The sequence below is a fragment of the Dermochelys coriacea genome, chromosome 9 (genome assembly GCF_009764565.3).
Source record: "Dermochelys coriacea isolate rDerCor1 chromosome 9, rDerCor1.pri.v4, whole genome shotgun sequence".
Lineage (NCBI taxonomy): Eukaryota > Metazoa > Chordata > Testudines > Dermochelyidae > Dermochelys > Dermochelys coriacea.
Window position 1 is genome coordinate 15,717,554 of NC_050076.1, and position 22,394 is coordinate 15,739,947.

At 39.1% G+C, this 22,394-nt stretch overlaps 1 protein-coding gene across 1 annotated transcript in view; it reads right to left on the reverse strand.

Annotated features, from left to right (window-relative positions):
- Positions 1-22,394, reverse strand: part of FNDC3B (fibronectin type III domain containing 3B) — a 359,968-nt gene that overhangs the window by 139,384 nt on the left and 198,190 nt on the right. The gene's annotated exons all lie outside the window — the stretch shown is intronic.

Genomic DNA, 22,394 nt, shown 5'->3' on the forward strand with positions numbered 1-22,394 from the left:
TGAAAGGCTCTGTATCCCATTACTGATGCCCCATGACAGCCAGGAAATATTTTCCTCTGAAATAGGGTTCCAATGAAGTGAAAGGAACAAGGGTGTCCCTATTAAACCTGAAAGAACTTATTCTTTCTTAATCTTCAGAAACATAAACATGCCATAAATCGCCAAAAAGCCTTTGATAATCCACTTTATTATACACAATAACAGCTATTTTATGACCAAACAACAAAAAATAGCAAAATAATCTGCAAATCTGCATATTTGCACAGGAAAAAAAATCAGACTGCACGGTCGAAATGAACTCCATAGGAGCCCAAAACTTGGTCTGGATTAAAAAGAGCTCTGCAGCCAGAACTAACAATCTGCTTGGCAAGAACCTTATAAAGCCATTGAGTTTACTAAAACAACATGAAAGGCAGTAGAGCACTTTACAAATGCAGAGGCAAGAGGCTGTCCATAATAGTCTGAAAACCTTTAAGAGATTACCGGGGGCCAATTCTGCCCTTAGTTATAACTGCACAGCCTCACCTGAGGGCAGGTCTACACTATGGCAGGGATCGAAGGTCTGAGATCAATCCACCAGCGGTCAATTTAGCGGGTCTAGTAAAGACCCGCCAAATCGACTGCAGATTGCTCTCCAGTCGACCCCCTGTATTCTACCCCCAATGAGAGGAGTAAGGTATAGACGGAAAATTTTCTCCCATCAACCGCCCACGGTGTAGACCCTGCAGTAACTCGACATAAGGTACATCGACTCCAGCTACGTTATTCATGTAGCTGGAGTTGCGTAGCATAGGTCGACTTACTGCAGTAGTGTAAACATAGCGCCAGAGAAGTAATTAAGGGAGGAATTTCCCTTTGGATTTTAGTCTGAGACAGCCAAAGGGGATGGTAGATGTCAGTGTTTAAGCAGTACTCTGACTCTCTCAACTATTTATGGATGGTTGATCATTTGTTAGCAGAATCTAAGCCCCCTCAGAAGAGGGATGCAGACTGATGCTGAAGAACACATTCAAAGCCACCATGGGTTCGAAGTTTGATTTACTTGCAAACATCGGCCCACGCTTGCCAAAGTTCAATATATAAGGGCTGTCCTTGTTCAGACAGCTGGGGAGCCTATGAACCTGCCTCCCTAGAGCTGGCCTCACTTGCTCCCTCCCAACCAACTGGGCCCCTGAAAACAACCAGAAACTGGGTTCCTGGTGCCACTGAAAGGAGCCATGTTACCATGCCAATTCAGTTGGCTTCCAACCTTAGCATCAAAGAGCAGGGTTCACTTTGTGAATCTAACTCCTCTAATGAGACACAAAAAAGGGAGACCGGGGGGAGACAACTTTCCTATAACCTCTCTTTCATGAGAGTTTAAACTTTACTTGAGATAACCTACATTTATAAAATGGGGTAAAAAAATGAGGAATGCTGAGAAGTAGGAAGAACCATGTCAATAACATTCCCACCTTTAAATTAGTGCTGATCATGTTGAGACCATGCACAAAACCTCGTTTCTTAATCATTTTTGAGGGCTGGCTGGCTGGCAAGCTAAGCGAGCTCTATTGTTATTCTAAAAGCTAGATGGATAGTCACATGATTCATTGCTGCTCCAGTAAAATGTTTTTATAGGAAAACGCTGTTTCTTCTTTTCATTCTTCTCATCTATGAATGTAACATTCAGGGTGCTTAAACACTGGAATAACATGGATTCTGGAGCAATTGTTTCTTTGCTGCAGAAACGCACGTTAAGTTATTTTTGCAGCTGACATTGACGTTGGTGTAGAGAAACAGTGTGGGTCCAGAAGGGGAGTGAATATATTGATGGGATTAATCATTACAGCTGTTTGCAGTATTCTTCCACTATGACAATTGGTCTGTCTGTCTGTCATCAGTTTCCAGAAGACTTGCTTATGCTGTTGCTATCCTCGACACTTTTGGCCCGACATCAGTAGTTCTCTTTCGAAGCGTGTGGCATCTTCCTGGGTCTGTCTCTGTGGTACACATTTCTGTCATGGTACGGAAATGACTTCTTTGTGCATAGTAGCTGTAGTTAAATAATGAGTTCAGAGGACTACTAAAATGTAGCACCATTGCAAAAATAATGATCAATGATCCAGGTGTTCAGATCTTACAGTAATGGTAACAGACTGGATAAACGCAAAGATAGATGGGCTGACAGATCCATTTGCTTCAGCAATATATTCAAGAAACAAAGACAGTAAGAATGGAGAAACATGGGAAGCCTAAAGCTAACAATATTTTAAGGTAGCAAAGTTATTTTTTTTTATTATTATTATTATTATTATGGAAGTGCTAGTCATGACTCTATAGTTAAGGATGAGTCCAGTTTTGCACTTACAGTAGGGATTCAACATCTGTTATATATGAAAACTACAATGTAAGCTTCCCAATTTTAGAGCATTCACTCTTTGAATAAAGAATGAATTTTCTGAGAATTAACAAGTAAATTTGATAATTAATGAGTTCAAATTAATTAAAAGCTGCATTATTTAGAAAAGCACCCTTAACTATGGCCCACTAGTGATGTCATGAGGGAAAAAATATTCAAAATGTGTCTTTAAAAATCACTAACCTAATCTGGGACCACAAACACAATACCTTAAATGCAATTGTTGCATAACACCAGTAGAGGGCAAAATTAAGGTTGTTTGGGTGCCTTCAGATGTTCCTGGGTTTATAACATTTGAGTTTGAGATGCATACAACATCCCTGTAATTTCCTTAAAATTGATATGTATTCTCAACTCCATTTTAACAATTTTTTTCCTGGGATTTATATTATCACAGAGCACAGAAGCTAGTCATGATCAAGATCCCACTGTGCTAAGAGCTGTAGAAACACACAGGAAGAAACAGCTCCTCCCCCCTCAAGAGCTTACAGTCCAATATGAAGGAAGAGACAACCAAATGTAAGAAATAATCCGATGGATGCATAGTGAGTACAGGAGTAATTACAATAAGATCAAATGATTGCACAGATTAGTTCTGCATGCAACTTGATAGTTCTAATATCATTTGAGTGTTTTGGGGTTGTTTTTTTTTTTCAGTTACCGCAAACTGTCGATCAACCTTTCTGTTATTATAGTTGGCTGATTTCTTATAAGCATCACTGCAAAAAAGTATTTGCTTTCTTTACAACTGCCCACAGCAATATCGGGCTCTAGTTAACTCTACCCAACTTACTTCATTAGCTAGCAGAGGATCTTTAAGTGATCCACTTAACAACTTGTGTGAAATACTCCCAATGAAACCATGAAAAACCTCCTAAGTTAGAGCTGGTTGAAAAACTTACAATAGTTTTTCAGTGTAAAATGCACTTTTGTTGTAATGAAATTTTCACAGCACTATGTAAATTTGGTCAAAAATTTTCAGTGGGAAAAAGTAAAAAAAAATTTATTTCAACTTAATCTTGTTTTGACTTATATTAAAATGTTAATTTCATTATATGGAATATTCTGTGCATTATATTATATTTTAATACAAATGAAGTTTTTCAGAATTTTTGTTTCATAGAAAATTTCAAAATTTTGGCTTTTTGTTCTGATTCAGACCAGTTTTTTCTCCAAAATGTCAGAATTTCCCATGGAATGGAAGTTTCGGTTCCCAACCAGCTCTACTGGTTTCATTAACAACGCATTAAATGAGATGCAAATTTTTGAATGAACCCCTGGTCCTGTTTCAAAGTCAGCCTGAGACACACTATGTTTTTTTCATGAAAAACCATGAGAAGTCTTCGATTTCAGACTGCTTCAAAATAACACCAGATGAAAATGGGAGGTTTTGAAGGGGTTTCAACTGAACTTCACTTTCATAATTTGGGTTCACTGAAACCCGTGTGCATTGAATCTGATTGACTCAAAATGAAAGAAAATATATCACAGTGGCATTGCAATTGTGGTTTTGCAAAGAGTCAGAAGTCAGACAGTGAGGAGAATACCACAGCAATGGGTGATGTATAAAAAGAGAGTGATTAGGTACAACGCACAGAGCTACAAGGTTCAGAGCTACTTTTCTGTTTCACTAATCACTGTAAGAAGCCACTGGGCTACAGCAAGAAGTGTGGTGGGAGGCTGCTCCCTTTCATTCAGCCCGAACATCCATGGCTGGACAAGAAGCCTACGCCAAAATACTGTCCTGCAGATGGGGAAGCACAGTTCATTAACAGCTTCCAAATTAATGATATTGCCAATCTAAATTACACTACAGTCCAGCCTGAATGATAAACTATGACTATCTGAATTAGAAATCTATTAAGTAGAACATATCTTCAGGGCCAAATTTGACTAGAGTTATGATCCTAGTTGGAGAAAAAGAAATGAGCTAGTAAAGAAGCAAACAGACTTTGTGCACATTTTGGTTTATGGCTGAGTTTGGCTTTGAAATTACAAACATTCCATCTGCTCACCAGCTGTGTTCCCTAATCCCCTTTAATAACTACAGCTTGCACCTCACCATGAGAATCCAGAACTCTTCAAAATTTTTACTTCACACTCACTGCCAGGATTGGTTTTTAGACATTTGTCTCAAGTGAATGCAGGATAAATAAATTTCACTGACAGGTGCTAGCTTTCTAGTGTACAAGAGAAAAAAGAACAATATGAAGTTATCAGGAACACTGCACTGGTATGGCCTACACACTACACTCAAGCACAGTGTGTACAAAGAGTCCACAACCAATTAGAAATATAAATTAAATGTAGCCCCCAAGCCCTGCATCTGATACTGCAATTAGCATACTCTACATGAACAAAACAGTAGGCAACAATGAAGATTTACAGGTTAATTTTCACCACTGAGAACCTTTTCAGATGTTTAAAATGTCTCACTGAAATGGATTCCTGACTACAGCTACCTGAAAAGAATTCAATAAAATTAGGGGAATTCCAGCTTGATTTAGATGAAACTCAGATCATGTTTGCTAATATTTTGCTACAAATCACAGATGCTTACCCTAGCCTAGTTTTAAGCAAAGCAGAGTCAAGTTTTTGTCAAAACTAAAGGGAACTCAGTAGCTATCACTACAGTTCAACTTTGAGTTTTGGGGTTCATTTTGCTCCAGTTTTGGAGTTTGCTCATTCAAAACCACCAAATTAAAATCTGATGGTGCAAATCAGGGTCATGCCAAAACCATGAAAAAGTTCACGTGAACCTCTGTGAACGATGCCTTTAGCACAGCTTCAATTCTGATGTCTTTTTACATAGAGCAGGTCTAAGTCTTGCATAATATAAATGTGAAGGAAAGGAACTGCACTGCTCATTTAATGGAAAGCTGAAGCCATTTAGTTCAACGCAATGCTAAGACTTTGTCTACACTACAAGTGCTACAGCAACTCAGCTGTAGAGTTGAGGTTGTGTAGATGCTTCGTATATCCACGGAAGGGGTTTTTCCAATGATGTAGTTAATCCATCTCTCTGAGAAGCGGAAGCTAGGTCAATGGAAGAGCTGAGTCTGTAGTAAGAGTTAAGTCAACCTAGCTACATCATACTGGGCACAAATTTTTTCAAAGCTCTGAGCGACATAGCTAGTTAATCTAATTTGTAAGTGTAGACCAAGTCTAAGTGAGAGAAGAATCTCAGAAACCTTACAGAAGTACCACTCAGTGCATAAAGACAGCAGATTACAAAACTTTTATTCATTCACACTGGCATCTTAGATAAGACACACCAGGTTACAGAAACCTTGGACATCAATTTCCACTCTGCTTCAGAAGGGAAACTTTAAAGCTGGGATTTTCAAAGGAGCCTAAGAGAGTTAGGGGCTCACATTCCATTGACATTCATGGGATCTGGGCTCCTTTAAAAACCCCAGCCAAAAGTTTTGAACATCTTTTAAAATTTTACTTCTGATTGTTAGACCTAGTAATGGGGTTTTTGTTTGTTTGTTTGTTTTAGTTTTGCTTTGTTTTTTAAATACATAGTGAGGAAGGCAGAGAAATTTCCTCCCTCTAAATACTCATTCCCCTGGCTCTTAATGTTCCAGATCCTCCCAGCCAGGGAAACAATTTTCCCCCTCCTCTGTATATAGTTTTCTATAGTCTGCATTATCATGTGCTAAATATATTACAATATACTGTTTATCTTGGTCTGATATTTTGAGACCTTTGCGTGGCTTTCTTCTCCCAGCATAGGGATTTCTGGTAAATCAGTATTAAAACAGGATGGAGAAGTGTTTGACAATTTCTTTTGTTGGTCCAGTGTCTAGAAATGGTTTAAGTTCCACACACAGGGGAAGCAGTGTAGTAGTGCTTTCCACTGACCTGTTAGAGATCTGGATTCAATTGTCAGTTGCAGCAGTGTCTAAATAGCATTTGGGGAGGAGGGGTGTCCCTAACATCCTTCAGCAGCTGCCTTTCTGATAAACTGTGGGACAGTGCTCATAGACCTCAAAAGCCATCCTATCCAGTCTTCCTCCCCCAGAAAGATGTTGGTAGCAATACGAGCCAAGACCAGGGATGAAAGTAGATGAGGGAAAATAATAAAGGAGTCCACAGGGCTTTATCAGGAATGTGGAGAACAGCCCTGTAAAAAAAAAAAAATTCTAGTCACAGTAAAAAATGTGTTATGCAGTTAGAAATGGGGACAAATGAGAACACTGGATCTGAATACCACAATCCAGATCTACAATTTGCTAGTCTAACCTCTCTCTCTGAGAAATCAAATGTAAACTTCCACGGACTCTGACAAGGCTCGGGCTTGGGCTTGGGCTTAAATTCAGTGCTGGACCCCATTTGTTTTTCTGGAGTTTCTGTATCAGAAATATAATGCAGAGTTTATATCTAACAAACTCACAACGTGAACTTTCAGCAGGTGCCCAGGGGGCCAAATTCTTTTCTTACTTATGCCCAAGGAACCCATAAAGTCAATGAGATGTGTGATTAGAGATCAGAAATTTGGCCCACTGCTGTTAAGCAGAGTCATGAGGTTTCAGTTTCAATCAGTTTCATCAAGCTTTGACAGTTTGCATAGATTCAGGCACAAAGAACATAGACTGTGTATGATTAAACTAAAATTCAAAATGAAACCAATTAGTTTTGTTTATTCTGCTCTGTTGCCTGTAGCTTTGTTCAGGTTAGCTTTTGTAGGATTCAGAAAGACCTTTCAATGTGAAGGACTGTCACAAAAATTTTGTTACAAAACCAAACTGAAGCATGAAATTAAGTCTCCAAAATTTTGTTTCTATGCACAGATAATGAAGGGTTTTATTTAGATTTTCAACTACAATTTCAAAGAAACTATAAAAACATTGGACTCTGTAGTTCTGCTTGTTTATGTTCAGCCTGAAACTAGCTGAGTTTTGCAGGATGGTTAGTTTTGAAACTAAACGTTCACAAGGCTTGGGTATTAAAGACATTATAGCCTAGTGCAGTAGTAAAGTGCAGGATTTGGTACAGAAGGTTGCAAGTTCAAAAGCTGATGAGATTCTGATTTCATTTAAAATTCTAAATAACGATGTTTTTGTCCCTGAACTACGAGTACTGCATGAAATGCTCTCCACAGTCCCAATCCTGAACAAGCACGCAAACCTTAAAACACCAATATTCCCTTGAAATTGTTTTGCACCACAGTGGGCCTAAGGAAAAGAATCCTCAGTGACAAGGTGCTTTGTAAGGCCAATGTAGGGTGGGTGTCATGTAGATAGCCAATGTCAGAAATTCCCGGGTCTGGAGTTGGGTCGAACAAGAGACAGACTACACAGCTCAGCACTGTGAATGGGCCCCCCTCTGGCCAGTCCCCTGATTGGTTTGTGATATGCCTCCTTTATCCCTTTTCATTTTCTCTGCAGAATCCTATTTTAGAAATGAGCTTCCAGTAAGCAGAGGGGAAGGAGTGCTATGTGAGTTCTCCAAATATTTGTTCCCCAGGAAAGCATCTTTATCAGCTATATCTGAAAAACATCTTACCAGTTCTCTTTTCTGAAGCAAAGACATAAATTTAGTCTGGTTTTCATAATTTTTTGCATGCATGTAAACTTTGACATGAACTTGAGAGTGCACTTTGCTTGAAATGTCAATATGTTTCTAATACATTTATGGGGCTCTATGAGCTCACTCAAGTGCCTAATATACATGAGTGTTATTGGCTTTGCTTTACTAAAGTATCTGAGTGCCTAGTGGATACAGTTGACTTTGGTACACAAGACTGCATGTTCATGGCATAGGAGGGGTACAACAAATCTTTTTACAAAAATGTTAATATTTGTTTTGTTCCATACAATATGGATACATACAGTCTCAGTACATATTTTAAAGAAAATATAAAAGCAGCAATAGAAGATTAAAAAAATTTTAGCATGTAGAAAACAGCCAAGTTAGAAAATGAAAAATGCCAAGCTCCATATAAATGTGAGAGCTATTAAAAAAAAAAAGAAAAAAGAAGATAACGTCCCAATTCTGCAATCCTCACTCACACTGAGCAAGCACTTACTCCCAGGAATAGCCTCACTGACTTCCCTATGATTATGGACTGCAGAATAAGACCCCAATCTTGCAACTGAATCCAAAAGAGCCTTTAAGCCTGCACAGGGCCTCACTGAAGTCAACAGGAGTCTATCAATGCATATGTAGGATCAGGATCTACATTAGATAAAGAACAACATGTGGAATATATTAATACTGCAGCTATAGTTGAAGACAGAAAGAAGGACAACTTCTACCTGCTTACACTTAAATATGCCTGAAGTCAAGGTGACCCAAAAATCATAGCACATGCAGTTTATTCAAGGTAAGAGAAAATACAAAAACAAAGGCGGAACAAGTCCCTGAGATTAAGCTTTTCACATTCACAGATGAACACTTCCCACTATTCTTGATCCATTTATTTGCATCTTTGTATTTTAGGTACTTCTTTTGTCCCTATCACTGTAGCATCTGAGTGCCTTACAATCTTAAATGTATTTATCCTCAGGCATAGACAGACTAAGGTTACTTATGAACTACAAAGCATATAGTGTAGACACAGCATACGCTGACTGAAGGTGTTTTTCTGTCACGGTAGCCATACTATCTCCCCAAACAATGCTAGCTAAGCCAACAGCAGAGCTATGTTCCTAGCAGGTGTGGCTTTTTCCACATCCCTGACAGCCATAGGCATGTCAGTATAAATTTTAAGGGTAGACCAGGCCTAAATGACTTGCACAAGTCTATAGTGGAGCAGAGAATAGAACGGAGGTGTCCCACGTCCTAGGTTAGTGCCCTAATCATAAGGTCATCCTTCCTCTCACTCTTACTAAACCTAATTACAAAAAATGAGTTTATATTTCCAATTTTTTTGAAATATCTTCTAAGTAGATAAAAAATTGACTGGTTCATCCAGGTACTGTTCTTAGTAGAGATCTGTGAAGGAGGATGGATTGACTAGAAATATCACTCCATATTTCATACTCAACACTAATCTATACACTCAAGTTTCAGCATGTTACTTTTATATTTGGGGTAAAGGTTGTGTTTCACTGCTCAGGGAAATATTGAAATTCGCATACAATGACAAATCTATTTAAATCTTCACAGGGTGTTTTTTTCAATATTAATAAAGTCTACTGTCGGCTTTGACAGTTTGTCTTCAGGAGACAAATCTGCTCTGTCTCCTTATGTTATAGAAGCAACTACACTGAATGAACTAAAGAGTTGCAAATTCGCCAAAGGCATTGATGAACTAACAGAAGAAACATCATTTATGACGTGTTCTGAACGCACAGCATTTTTACATTCCACTACTGAGGTACTGTTCTTATAGTCCTTGGCCAAGTGAACATAATTATTACTATTTCAAGGTGCTTGCCTCAGTGATCAAATGGTAAAAAATTAACTGGAAAAACTCACCTTTCTTTAAGCTCTGGAATATTTTTATAAGGAGAACTTGGCTTCCCTAACTTTCCTTAAATTCATGCTACTCAAAAAATATTGTTAGGGTTTCTTATGAACCAACTAGTCATTAAGCTTAAAGTGATAAAGACGACTAGAAGGTGATCATGTGTACAAGTCCATGAATGCATCTAATATTAAGACCATACCACTGCCCACATGCTGAGCAATATTCTCTCATTGTTTACTTGTACAACACCTTCTGTCTCTATCCATCTGTTGTCTCGTCTTATGCTTAGATGGCAAGCCCACTGGGGCAGAGTTGCGTTTTTGTTCATTGTTTGTACAGCACCTAGCGCAGTGGGGTCCTGGTCCATGACTAGGGCTCCTAGGTGCTACAGTAATACAAATAATAACGTATTTGCCTTCTTCTGGACACATCACAAAACCACCACATATTCTTGCTCAATTCAACATAACGGTGAAGTTCAAGGTTCAGGACTGGAATAGCAACAATTTGACAAGATCAGGTGTGAGAGGCATTGGAGGATATCTGCCTGCACTCTACCTCTACCTCTACTTGAGGTACCTCTACCTCAAGTCAGTACTTCGTTTCTGTCACTTTCACAAAGTCTAGAGACATTTGTGAGTGTAATAAAGATTTATTTTTAAAAGAAGAACAGATTTATGAGGCCTAACCATTTGTAAAGATGACAGCTCAGCATTTTGAAGTTGTAACAGAGACAAGTATGTCTGTATCAAATTGTGAACTCCATTTTGTATCGTAACCTCCATTTTGCAATAGGACCTCCATTTTGTATGGGGTGCTGAACACATCGCCTTGCCAAAGGTAAGATTATTGGATTGCATTTCAGATAGCCACCCTGACCAGGAAATGTACTTGACACCTCACCAAAGGACAATCACAGAACAATCTGGAGCCACCAAATTTAATTGTCTCTCAACTGCTGGCTCAACTTCATGGAACAATGGATCTTCTACACAGAGGTGCCTGCATGGCTGTGGACCTGCAGCTTCTCGGCTTGGACACCTGGGAAAAGAAATGAGTCTGTATTTAAGTGGGGGTGCTTCTTTGAGCACGGGAGCAGACCATCACCATATGCAAGTCAGAATGCCTGGAGAGATAGAAGGCATTCTGTCTAGACTGAAATACTGACAAACAATCCTCAGACTCAGAGGAGAGGTGAGATCAGTCTACGGGAGGGTGTGAGTGTGTGTGTCAGGACTTTACTTATTTTGCATCGATCTGTACCCTTCTAGGGCTTTTTACAAGTAAAGTGACTGTGGTTAAGAAATTCCTTAGCCAAGCCTGTGTTCTTTGCTTCCCTGCCGTATCATCCCCAAAGGGGTTAAATTAGAAGCCAGAGTCCCCACAGCCACGTGGAACTTTGAGGGAGCAGGTGTTAATGACGGGCGGTGGGGGGGGGGAGTTGGAAGCACTGTTTTCAGGGTCTAGGTCAGCTAGATTGTGGAGTCACACATCCCAAAGAAGGGCTCAGATGAGAGGTTTGAGCCTCAGTGTGCCCTAGGAACCCTAGAGACAGAAAGAGTGATTTGACTCTATACATACCTAGTGGGCTAAGAAGCATATGGGACCCAGCTGCTGTGTCCACTTGCAGGAGGACTGGTGCACATACAGTGCGATACCACACCAGGTTGTGACAAAAATATTTTACATATAATCTTAGCTATCTTCTAATTCTCTTGATTTCAAATTTTGTTTTTTCACATGTATTGTCTCTCCAGGATAATTAGTCTTACCAGCTATTGTACCTAACTTGTTAATCAGACAATCATTTCACAGGTGCACAGATGCATGCCATTCTAGGTTATTGCATTAAAGAACATACTACAAGAAAATTCATTTTTCTTCTTTGAGCTAGAGTGACTCAACTAGTTCTGCATCCAACTTTATCACCTACTTCAACTGGCCTGCTGTAATAGACTTAAAGATTATTTATTAGCTACCATAAATGAAAGCGTAGCTTCCGTAAATATTTTCTAAGGATATGTTAGGCAGCAGATAGATATTTATTTTAATGCTAAATAAAGTTTGACCGAAAATCATTAAACCAATTCTTTATGTTTCCGGAACAAAACATTGGGCCACATTTTCAAATGCAAGCTTTAAATCTGAGAGCACAATTTCACAGAGAACAGTTTCTGTACGTGCAGGGTTTTTTTCCTTTTTAATAATCATCGGGGTAAGTGTGAAAAAAACATGGCTGTTTCCACATGCTATGCTATATTTGTATGTGCACGTCAATATATGCCTAGGTTTTTACATGCACAAATCCAAGTTTGCAACTATTGGTCACGGGGGGAAAAAATCATTCCTTTGATTTCTGAGGTCTGAGTTGAAGCTTCCAACAATTTGGCCCATGCTGTTAAATAGTTTTTTTAGATTGTAGGGTAAAATTTTCAAAAGCATTGACATGACTTATGAGTAAGTCCCATTTTCAAAAGTGACTTAGGGCCAGGTTTCTAAAGGTATTTAGGCACCTAAAGATGCAAATAGGGACCTACTGGGATTTTCAAAAGCACCTGGGCATCTAATGCCCTTTGAAATCCATGCGAGTTAGGTGCCCAGGTTCTTCTGAAAATCCCACTAGGTGCCTATCTGCATCTTTAGGGTGCCTAAACACCTTTTAAAATCTGACCTTTTGGCACTTTGGAGCCTATGTCCCATTGACTTCCAATGAGACTTGGGCTCTTAAATGCCTACTTTGGAAAACAGAACTCAGAATTCTAAATCACTAGACTAAAGGGTAACATTGTCAGAAGCGCCTGTTTTGCATAGATACTTAAGTAACTAGCCGTTGCTGAGGTGGACAGACAAATGTGAATATTACTCCCTATCATTTAACAAATGACTGAAACCTAGAATTAGACATGAACATATTTTATCAATGGTATGTATGTGTATCTGTATAATGATGGTACAGAAAGCTCTTTGATCTATCTTCAGCTATTCTTTTAACTACTAAATCATCTTCTAATCTTCCACTCTCTCTTTGTTCTCCATCCTCTGCATTAGAGCATGTCAGTGCCACTTACAAGAGACCACCTGCTTGCAGCAATAAGACAGAGACAGAGTTAGTAAAGCACACTCCCCAGTAATCCTGTGGCTGCATTCATCACTCCCTCGGCAGCTGTTAGAGCCATGACTGCTTGCCCTATATGTCTAAATAGGAAACAGTATGACAAGATGTTGGGAACAGAACTGTACACACAATAGCTTCTGCAAACCAAGTATATTTTAAGCCATCTCAAACTTATAAAGTTACCTCCCGACCCCCACAATGGATTTCTTAATTTATTCTGCCATCCCATTTCCAGTTTCCTCCCTGTTCTTAGATGAGGACATATGTAGGGATTCTATTTCTTGTTTCTAGTTTTATTTTTGGCTACTTCAGTATCTTAAAGTTGCAGGGAAAAATCTGTTTTTATGGGTTTACATGTTTATAATTACATCAGTTTGAGCAATGAAATAAACATAAGCATTATAAAACTATTCAAAGCCAACCTATCTTCCCACACTGTCTATAACCACACATGCAAAACCTCATAGCCTATTAGGCCGTTGCCCTACATGATCAAGGAGGAAATCATGGCGTTTCTGAACAGGAAGTGACACAGGCTGTAATTTACAGAAGACAATGTGAATGGGACAGGAATTCCACTGACTGCTCCTCTGTAATGGAACCTTGCCATTAAAAAAAAAAGATTATTTAAGACAGTTCTTTAAAAAGTTATAATTATGGTTAAAAAAACAGAATCCCTAGATTCTGGGTGCCGGGTCCATGCAAGGCAGTACTCAAGCTATCTCCAGTGCTCAGAAGGATTTGCTGCACTTTCAGCAGTTTGTTCATATTAAATCAATCAATTTTCCTTCCTCCTCTCCACATCCCTCACCCTCCCAGGGTCACTCCTACCTTTAAAGCACATCTCACAACTTTCCAGCATACGCACCATCAACAACTTCTACCTTAAGGACACAATTCTGCCCCCACTGGAACTTGCCAGTCATAAGAGGCTGGGAGGAAAATCTACTATAGTACTCATGCGCCTAAACCGAAATTGTCATCTCTCTGCTAGCCGGGAGATACAGAGACGATAGCATCATGAAGCTTGGCCACAGAGCCAGCCTTAAATAGGAGTTTGTAAAAGAAGCACTGGCAGATTTTTAACATACCAGTAATTATGAAAAGCAGTATATCCTGAGGTGTTTAACAAAGGTCATAAATTATTAGTTTGATGGGCTTAAACAACAGATTTTCACATGACTATAAAAGCAAGATCTTCTGGCACCTACGCTGCATGACCATATTTCAACCATTTTAAGTTGTAACCTAGTGATAGTGTATATCTGACCTGTGAAACCCAGCATTGTGCGTTCTCTAGGGTGCTACAGCTTTTCAACAAATCCAGAGAATCTGGCTCAAAAGAAGTAAGTATAAGCCATGCATTCAGAAATCTCCAGACATGTACTATGTATGTAATTCTTAACTTAGATCTGTCCTTTCTCACAAGATGCATAATCATTAAAATAACTTAATGCTGTATTTTAGTCAACATTTTAGTTCAAGCAACACCATCTCGCTGGGTAAAAACAAGGAGAGATAATTATTTGTTATATGCATTTAAAAACATTCTAACATAACAAATAAGAAATATGCTTAAACAACAATGTGTTTTTCATAAGAAATGATGCTCCCATTAGCAGCACCTCCTTTCTCATCCCACCTCACTACTCATCTCCCATATGCTCTGTTGCTATTTTTGGAGGGCTCCACCACATTGATTTAAACCTTTTTGGGCAAGGATTGAGTCTTATTTTTCTTCAAAGCATCAAGCAAAATAACGGCACTGTAAAAATAATAGAAAATTTGTTATAGGATAGATGATACTGCTCCGGCAATAGTTACTAATATGAAAAAATGGATATCCAAACAGGATATTAGTTTAGCAAACATAACTCACAATTACAATGCATTTTATAGTTCTGTACATTTTGGGTGCTACTGTAATAATTAATAAGCCCCCTTACAGAAAAAGTATATAGAATTCAATAGAGAACAATATGAAACCTCTAAAATCAACCCACAGAAACAAGATCATTCTCTGTTAAATACTGTGGCGATTTTAGAGTAGTTTCTACAGAACCTTATTTGGGCCCAGATTCAGGAAAGTATCCCCATTCTAGATCACACTTACTCATGCTTTAAAGGTGCATAAAGCTAAGCACATGTTTAAGTGCTCTTCTGAATCAGGGCTTCAATTTCTGTAGAAAGCTATTGATTTCATTCCCATTCAAAGAATAGGGTTTTTCCACAAGGGCGCTGTCACACCATTCCTCTTATTTAAAAAACATATATTATTATTACCACCACCAAGCCATCCCTTCTACCACCAACCCCTCTCCCGCTCCCCGCAAGCTGAATCAACTCTTTGGAAAGCCCCATACTTCTCTAAGCATGGGAAGGAAGCAATGAAATATTGACACGAGGCCGAGTTTTCCAAAGTGCTCATTCAATGCTGTGGTGGAAAAGCGGAACACTTAATATTCATTTTAAAGATTGAGTGCATCTGTAGTCTGGGAATTACAGACCCTGTGATTTGTATCACACTTTTTCCAATGAATATCATGTATGAATACAAAAATTGCTCTTGCATGGTATACAGCATTTGTTCCTCCATATTGTTATTATTTAGTATTATTATGGTAACATCTTGAAGCCACATCCAACTTTGGGGCCCTATTGTCTTAAGTAGTGTCCAGATGCATAATGATACACAGTCCCTGTGTTCACAATTTAAAGGCCAAGGGTAAGAGGGGGAAATAACTTGTTTAAGGTCACACATTTTATTTTGCTTTTAACTGTCACCCAAAGTCAGAGCCAGGAATAGAACTCATATCTCCTAATGCCCAGTCCAGCACCCAATCCATTAGACCACATTGCTTCTCCAATAAAACATCCACTCCAATTACCCTTTAAAAAGTGTCAAGTTAGGAGACACTGCTACTGACAGCATGCATTCAGCTCTGTAAAAGACAAAAGTTTTAAACGTGTCTATCAGTAAAAACACAGTGCATGCATCCCAGAATCTGAACTGAGAAGCAATAGAGAAAACCTCAGATTCCCAATTTAGAACATAACAACTGTTCTTCAAAAGCCCATTCCCTTGAGGAAACTGATTTCTACACCATATAGTTTAGCACTGGTGTTAAATAGAGTTGTTTCTGCTCTCAAATGAGACAACCAGAATCCAGTACCTGAGAGTTTCTGCACCAGTTATGTATAGGGATCCTAAAGCACCATCCCTTGGCAGCCAGTGTGGCAACAAGACTGTTGTTGTTTAAATGACAGTAACATGCCTGCCAAAATCACATCACAGAAGCTGGCTTACCAGATTTCTTTGAATATTCAGAATGAGCCTGCCAGCTACTATTTCATATACACATCAAGCAAACTGAGGATCTAACCTCCATACTTTAAGTACTATAAAACACATTACACATCTAGTTTTGTGAATTTATGCAAGGAAACCTATCACTTATGGTACTTCTGTTTAAAAGGTATCCCTCACCCAAATTTGTAACTTCCTGTCCATCTCCAGAAATCCCAAAGGTTTTTACAAACATTTGCTAAGTCAGTAAAGAGACTGTCAAAATTATTCTTTTCATCCTTTTGGTACTAATAATTTCCCCCCAGGATTATGTGTAAATTTGGAAGAAGCAGCAGTCAGCCAATCAAACTTCTGACTGTTAATAGGCTTTGATCCACAAAGAAAAGCTTGCAATTTAAACAACTTTGCTACTTGTCACTTTCGGCCATTTTATTTTAGTGCTTTACTGCTGGGTTGGTTCACACTAATAAAGTTATCAGATTGGACGTTTTAGTTTGCTTTTAACACTCATCCTAACTACTAAAAGAGATCATGTTGTTTAACCAATTATCGATAAATCTGCAAACAATTCAAGCTGAAATACACGTAAATACAAAATAGCAGCTGTAATTAGAAGGATGCATTGTACAAATATCAAATATGGAACCCTACATGGGGCTCTGTTCATTGTGAATTATTCCAGGGCCCCTCTGATTACCTTTCTGCATATCTTGCCACCGCACCTGACAAGTCATTTAGACAGAAAAATGTTCAGTGCACAGGAGGCTTTTAAAATATATATATTAGGATTGTGACATGTTTGGCTCCAGGCCTTCCCAAAAAGCACTGCCATGGGCTGAAAAGCTCATACTAACGAGCAGCACATTCCCTGTGGAAAATTCCTCCTAATTCTGAGGAATTGATTTTTATTCCCCTTTTGTTGCCCATAAGCAGTATTTGGGCCATGGACTTAATGCCAGATGATTCTTAGACTTATTTCAGTGCAGCCATAGTTGGGAATGAGCTTGTCACTCAATTTCAAAATGCCAGCGAGTTTGTTTGCTTTATTAGGTTGGGAGGAGATAGAATGATGTTAATTACCTGGTCTCCTGCCAAGAAGGATTTTTTTCCCAGTTTGATGGAAGACACCATGTTATTTTCCACCATTTGGTCCCTTTCCACTTTTAAGACTCTTCTTGGCTGACAGAGTGGACGTTCCATGGCCCTGACTTCACTACTTTTCTTGGCATTTCATTTGTACTCTTGTTCCGCAGCTGTGGAGCAGTACCGGCCTGCAGAACACCCTGGCCTTAGCAACCACAGAGGCAAAACTGTAATGCAGAGAGGCCCCATGATAAAAGGGGAGATGAGAAATGTCCAAAACCCAGAGAAAGGTCTATTTCTCAACATTGTGAGCAAAAGGAAGCACAACGGCCACTGGAAAGAATCAGTATTGTAGGTCTAATTCCCTGTACAACAGCAGAACATCAAGTCCAAACATAGTTTATAGTGAGAGGCCTATTCTCTTTGACAAACAACCCATTTTGCATTGTCCCTGACAAAGTGGTGAATAAATGAATACAGACGCCCTCCCATTCATTTCTCAAGGATAGCTCCCCTAGCAAGATACTAAAAACCGTTTTTAGTTTTCTAATTTAAACTATAGACATTAAAATTATCTGTTGCAGTCAATGGACATGGCAAAACATTCCAAAGCAAAATGAAAGAAAAGCCTTTGTCTGCAGCCTTGACATGCCAGACCCTATTAACATTAGACACTGTCACAGAAACAAAGGGAACTACTGTGAGGATAGCACAGGTGTGCTGTTTCATAAACTTCATCGTGGCTACAAAATCACGTAGGAGGAAGAACTCTGTCATGCCAAGACAACAAACATTAGAAATCTCCCTTTTTTTTTATTCCCTAGGTAAAACACACGTGTCTAACAAAACCTAACTAATTCTCACTAAGCATAGCATGATGCAACATTTATGCACACAAAAGGTACGCACAATTCATATATTTGCTGAGCCAGTTATATAGACAGCAGAATATGAAGAGGCAGGAAAGAGTTATATTTTACTGAGATACATGCATCTGATATGGGATTATATTTGTATCCCCATTATCTTCTCTACTCCTCTCTTTCTCCCTCTTTCTATTTTTCATCCAATTTGTCTTTTCTGATATAGTTTTTACATGCCTGGGTCTAGCAACACCCAGTGCAAAGCCTACACTCAGATTCCTCTCAGGCTAATAATTCAGCATCAGAACTATGTACTGTATTAGCTGCTCAGATGCTTTCTTTGGAAGGAAGGTTGGCAGCTGAAGTGGGGAAGGGCTGGAATTTTCCCATCCCTCTTGAAGATCTTCCTTGGAAACTCAGTACTTTGTGATAATTATATTCTATTCTATCTAGTCAGCAACACTAGTAATCAATTTGAGATACTCAATATCAGTTGGGTTTATAGCACATGCCATCACTTTGCGAACCTAGTAACATGAAGTTTGTATGGGATACAATATTCTGCAATACTAGCAACAAAAAAGTTCCTTTTCCATTTCTATTGAACACAGCTGTACAAAATTAAGGGGCCAGCCTGGCAGCCACTCTGCACATGGAGCTACTATTGGTTTCAATGGAAAATTATTAACAGCATGGTGTGCAAATTAGGCCCCTCGATTGGAAGTCCCATAAGAAAAATCTTTCCACATTCTGTCAATATAATGCACAAACAGCAGCCATTCAAAGGATATAAGATTACAAAGTGCCTGGCCTAATGCAGGAGTGTCCCCCACTAGGAACTTATCTGCCCCTCAACACATTTTCTCTGCAAGCTCTGACTCCCTTCTTTGGGTTTACTCTCCTGTTCTGTTGCTTCCCTATCCTGGAAGCTGTTTCATTTGACTCCCATTTCTGGAGCACATGATGCTTTTACAGAACAGCAAATTGCTTCAACAGTGAAATTATCTTTCTTTGATAAGTTCCACTGCTGTCCACACTGTACCACTGTTTTCCTCATCAGAGGTGGGTAATGACAATCCTATAAGTTTAGAGTGAGAAAAAAGAAAGATGGGCAGAACTGTAGGTGGGGGACGGAGGGGGAAACTAATGAATAGGAAGATGTAATCCAAATCTCTAGCCTCAAGTAAATCTCCCTCGAGACTCAACAGGTACATCTACACTGCAAAGAAAAAGCCGCAATGCCGAGTCTCAGAGCCCGGGTCAATTGACTCAGGTCACAGAGCTCACTGTGTATCTTCAGGCTCAGGCTGGAGCCCAGGGTTCAAGACCCTCCCTGGGTTTCAGAGCCTGGGCTCCAGTCCAAGCCTGAATGTCTTCATTACTACTTTTATCCCTGCAGCCTGAGCCCCTCTGAGATGAGCTGCTGCAGATGAGGTTTCTTCCATAAACACCATTCTGAAAATTAGACAAGTAGAAGGGCTCTAAGACATCCTTAACCTAATAATTAGGATAAAAGGCACACACAGGTCAAAGAAAGGCAAGAGATTTCTAGTCCTTAAATTATGTGACTGTCCAAGCAGGCATTATTTATTTATTTTGATTTATACCAAAGTGTTTATTTGCACTAACGTAATCCTACAATACAAGATAAAAAGCCCACCTATAACAATCACAATACAAATAACAAAATAATCAGGGAACTAGGTAATCAAATACAAAAAGACCACGCCATACTCTCCAAAGGCTCCAGCAACCCATGCCATGTGCAGAAGAGAATCAGATTATTGACAGTTATTGTAAAATTCAGGATCCAAACAGCATTAGAATCTATTAACACCGTTACAGTCCAGATGGAGTTGAAGGTGGCAAAATTCTATGTTCTATTACAGAGCCAATATTTAAATACTGACTTGTCTTTTCACAAATATGAGTTGTCCTCATTTGCTACAGCCTATCAGACACAAAATAATGCAGAATCTTATACAATACTTTACTAACAATCAGATGCCCCTATACACTTATTAGCAGAAAAGCAGTTGAAGTGGCCTGTTGGGTACACTCAGATGTAACACAGCCTATAGTCAGGTGTGCCATAACCAACTGGTGCTACTAAAAGCGAGCAACAAATGAGTGTGCCCCAAAGTCTTTCAGGGCACATTATGCCTTGAGAGATTATCTTAAACAGTACTAAAATAATGCAACGCAGCAGTGCTTAGTCAGCATTCAGGAATTACTTCATGTCTTCAGCCTAGCACCACAACTATACTAAAACAGATCCAGGCATCACCGGACACTCCTTTCCCAGCTCACACGTCAGATGACTATTTCCTTGCCTTTGCTCTGTTGCTGAACTTTAATGCTTTTACCACATCCCCTCGCACATACACTGCACTTTGTTGTTCCAAAGAGGACTTCTATTTTAAATTTCCTGGCTTAAAGTGTCTTAAACTATTGTCCCCAATTTTAAAAGCTGAAACAGATGTGTGTGCACGTCTCTCTCGCTCTCTCCCCTTTATTATAGTAATTCCGTTCAGTTACACCCATGCAATCTCATGTGACTTTTACATGAGGGTAGCTCAGGCGAAAACTTGGCAACCTGTTACGTATATATATTATACAGATCCTGTACGATATGTATACTGAATATCTAAATATAGATGCAAATGTGAAGGAACGGGAACTATTCTATAATAATTTAATATTGTATTTTCACCAAGCTACTGGGATGTTTACTGTATGAATATACTGGGTTTGTTTAAAAGCAGAGAAAAACAAGCAGGAAGGAAAGTGAATGGCTTAAGATCAGCAACTTCTGTGCAAACACTTGAGGGCTGTTAAGGGACAATGTCCTTACCAGGAAAGGCTGGCACACACCAGAGATCAAAAAGACTACAGCAATTTGCAAACGGGTCTCTCTCTCAAGAGACGGAATGTTGTTCAGGAGTCCCAGACTAAGACACAGGCACCTGTTGGAGTGTCTGAAGAAGTTAAGCCTGCCTAGCTCACCATCAGGGGATGGTTAGACATAAGGTAAAACAGACATGTGTAGAGAATTATTTTAAAATCCTGTTTTTCTAAATGTTTTGTTCATACCACAAAGATAACAATTCCTTGGTTTAAGAAGATTGTTTGGTCATTATATTCACCACTTGTCTCAGATAGTGAAGATAAGGGAGCATAGCTGATACACAGGGTCTGGTAGGCTAGGACTCTGTCTAAGAGTGAGAGAATTGTGGAATTCCACCTCTAGCAAGATAGGTAAAGGTACGAGGCCTGACACCTAAAAGCATGCACTCAAAGACACTAGAGGGTGGACAGAGGTGCAACTATCCTAGTACCTGTGACACACACATTACATTATGGGCCAAATTCTCTGCTGGTGTATAAACTGGCACAGCTACATCAGCAGAGAATTTTACCCAATATCTATATTCCTACATTAATATATGGAGAGAGCCATTTTAAGTCACAGGAGCAAATATAAATGTATTTATACATTGTGTGCTTGCTCACTCCTTTGTCTACATTCTTATTTTACTACCTTACCTTATTTCTGTTTTACTCTGTAAAATATTCATATGATCATTTCTATCAGGGATGTTTTAGGGAAACACTGTTTTATTGCATGTGAAATTAAAATATATGTAAACAAGGAACAATTCTCCTTCAAACAATAATTTCACTGTACAGTGACAGGCTGAAAACTCTAAGTCTGTTTAGTTTATCAAAAAGAAGATTAAGAGGTGGCTTGATTATAGTGTATAAGCGCCTTCATATAGAGAAAACACCAGACACTAAAGAGCTCTTTAATCTAGTGGAGACAGACGTAAGAACCAATGGATGGAAAAATAAGGCACAAATGTGGGTGATTAACTACTGGAACAAACTACCTGGGAAATGGTGGATTCTCCATCTCAAGACTGGATGCTGTTCTTTAGACAAAAGTTACTGGGCTGGACACAGGAATAACTGGGAGAAATTTAATTGCCTGTGGTATACAGGAAGTCAGTCTAGATGATCTAATAGTCCTTTCTAGCTTTAAACTCTATGAATAATGTGACAAAGTTCCTCCTCTACTTTGGTGGGTATTGTGCTTATTGGAGGATTTGCTTGCCTTGGAGCTTCATGGCAGCCCTCAGTTTGGACGTTTTCGTGAATCCATAGTCCAGGTCAACTCCTCCTGTGTCTGACCAGGAGTTGGGAGGTTT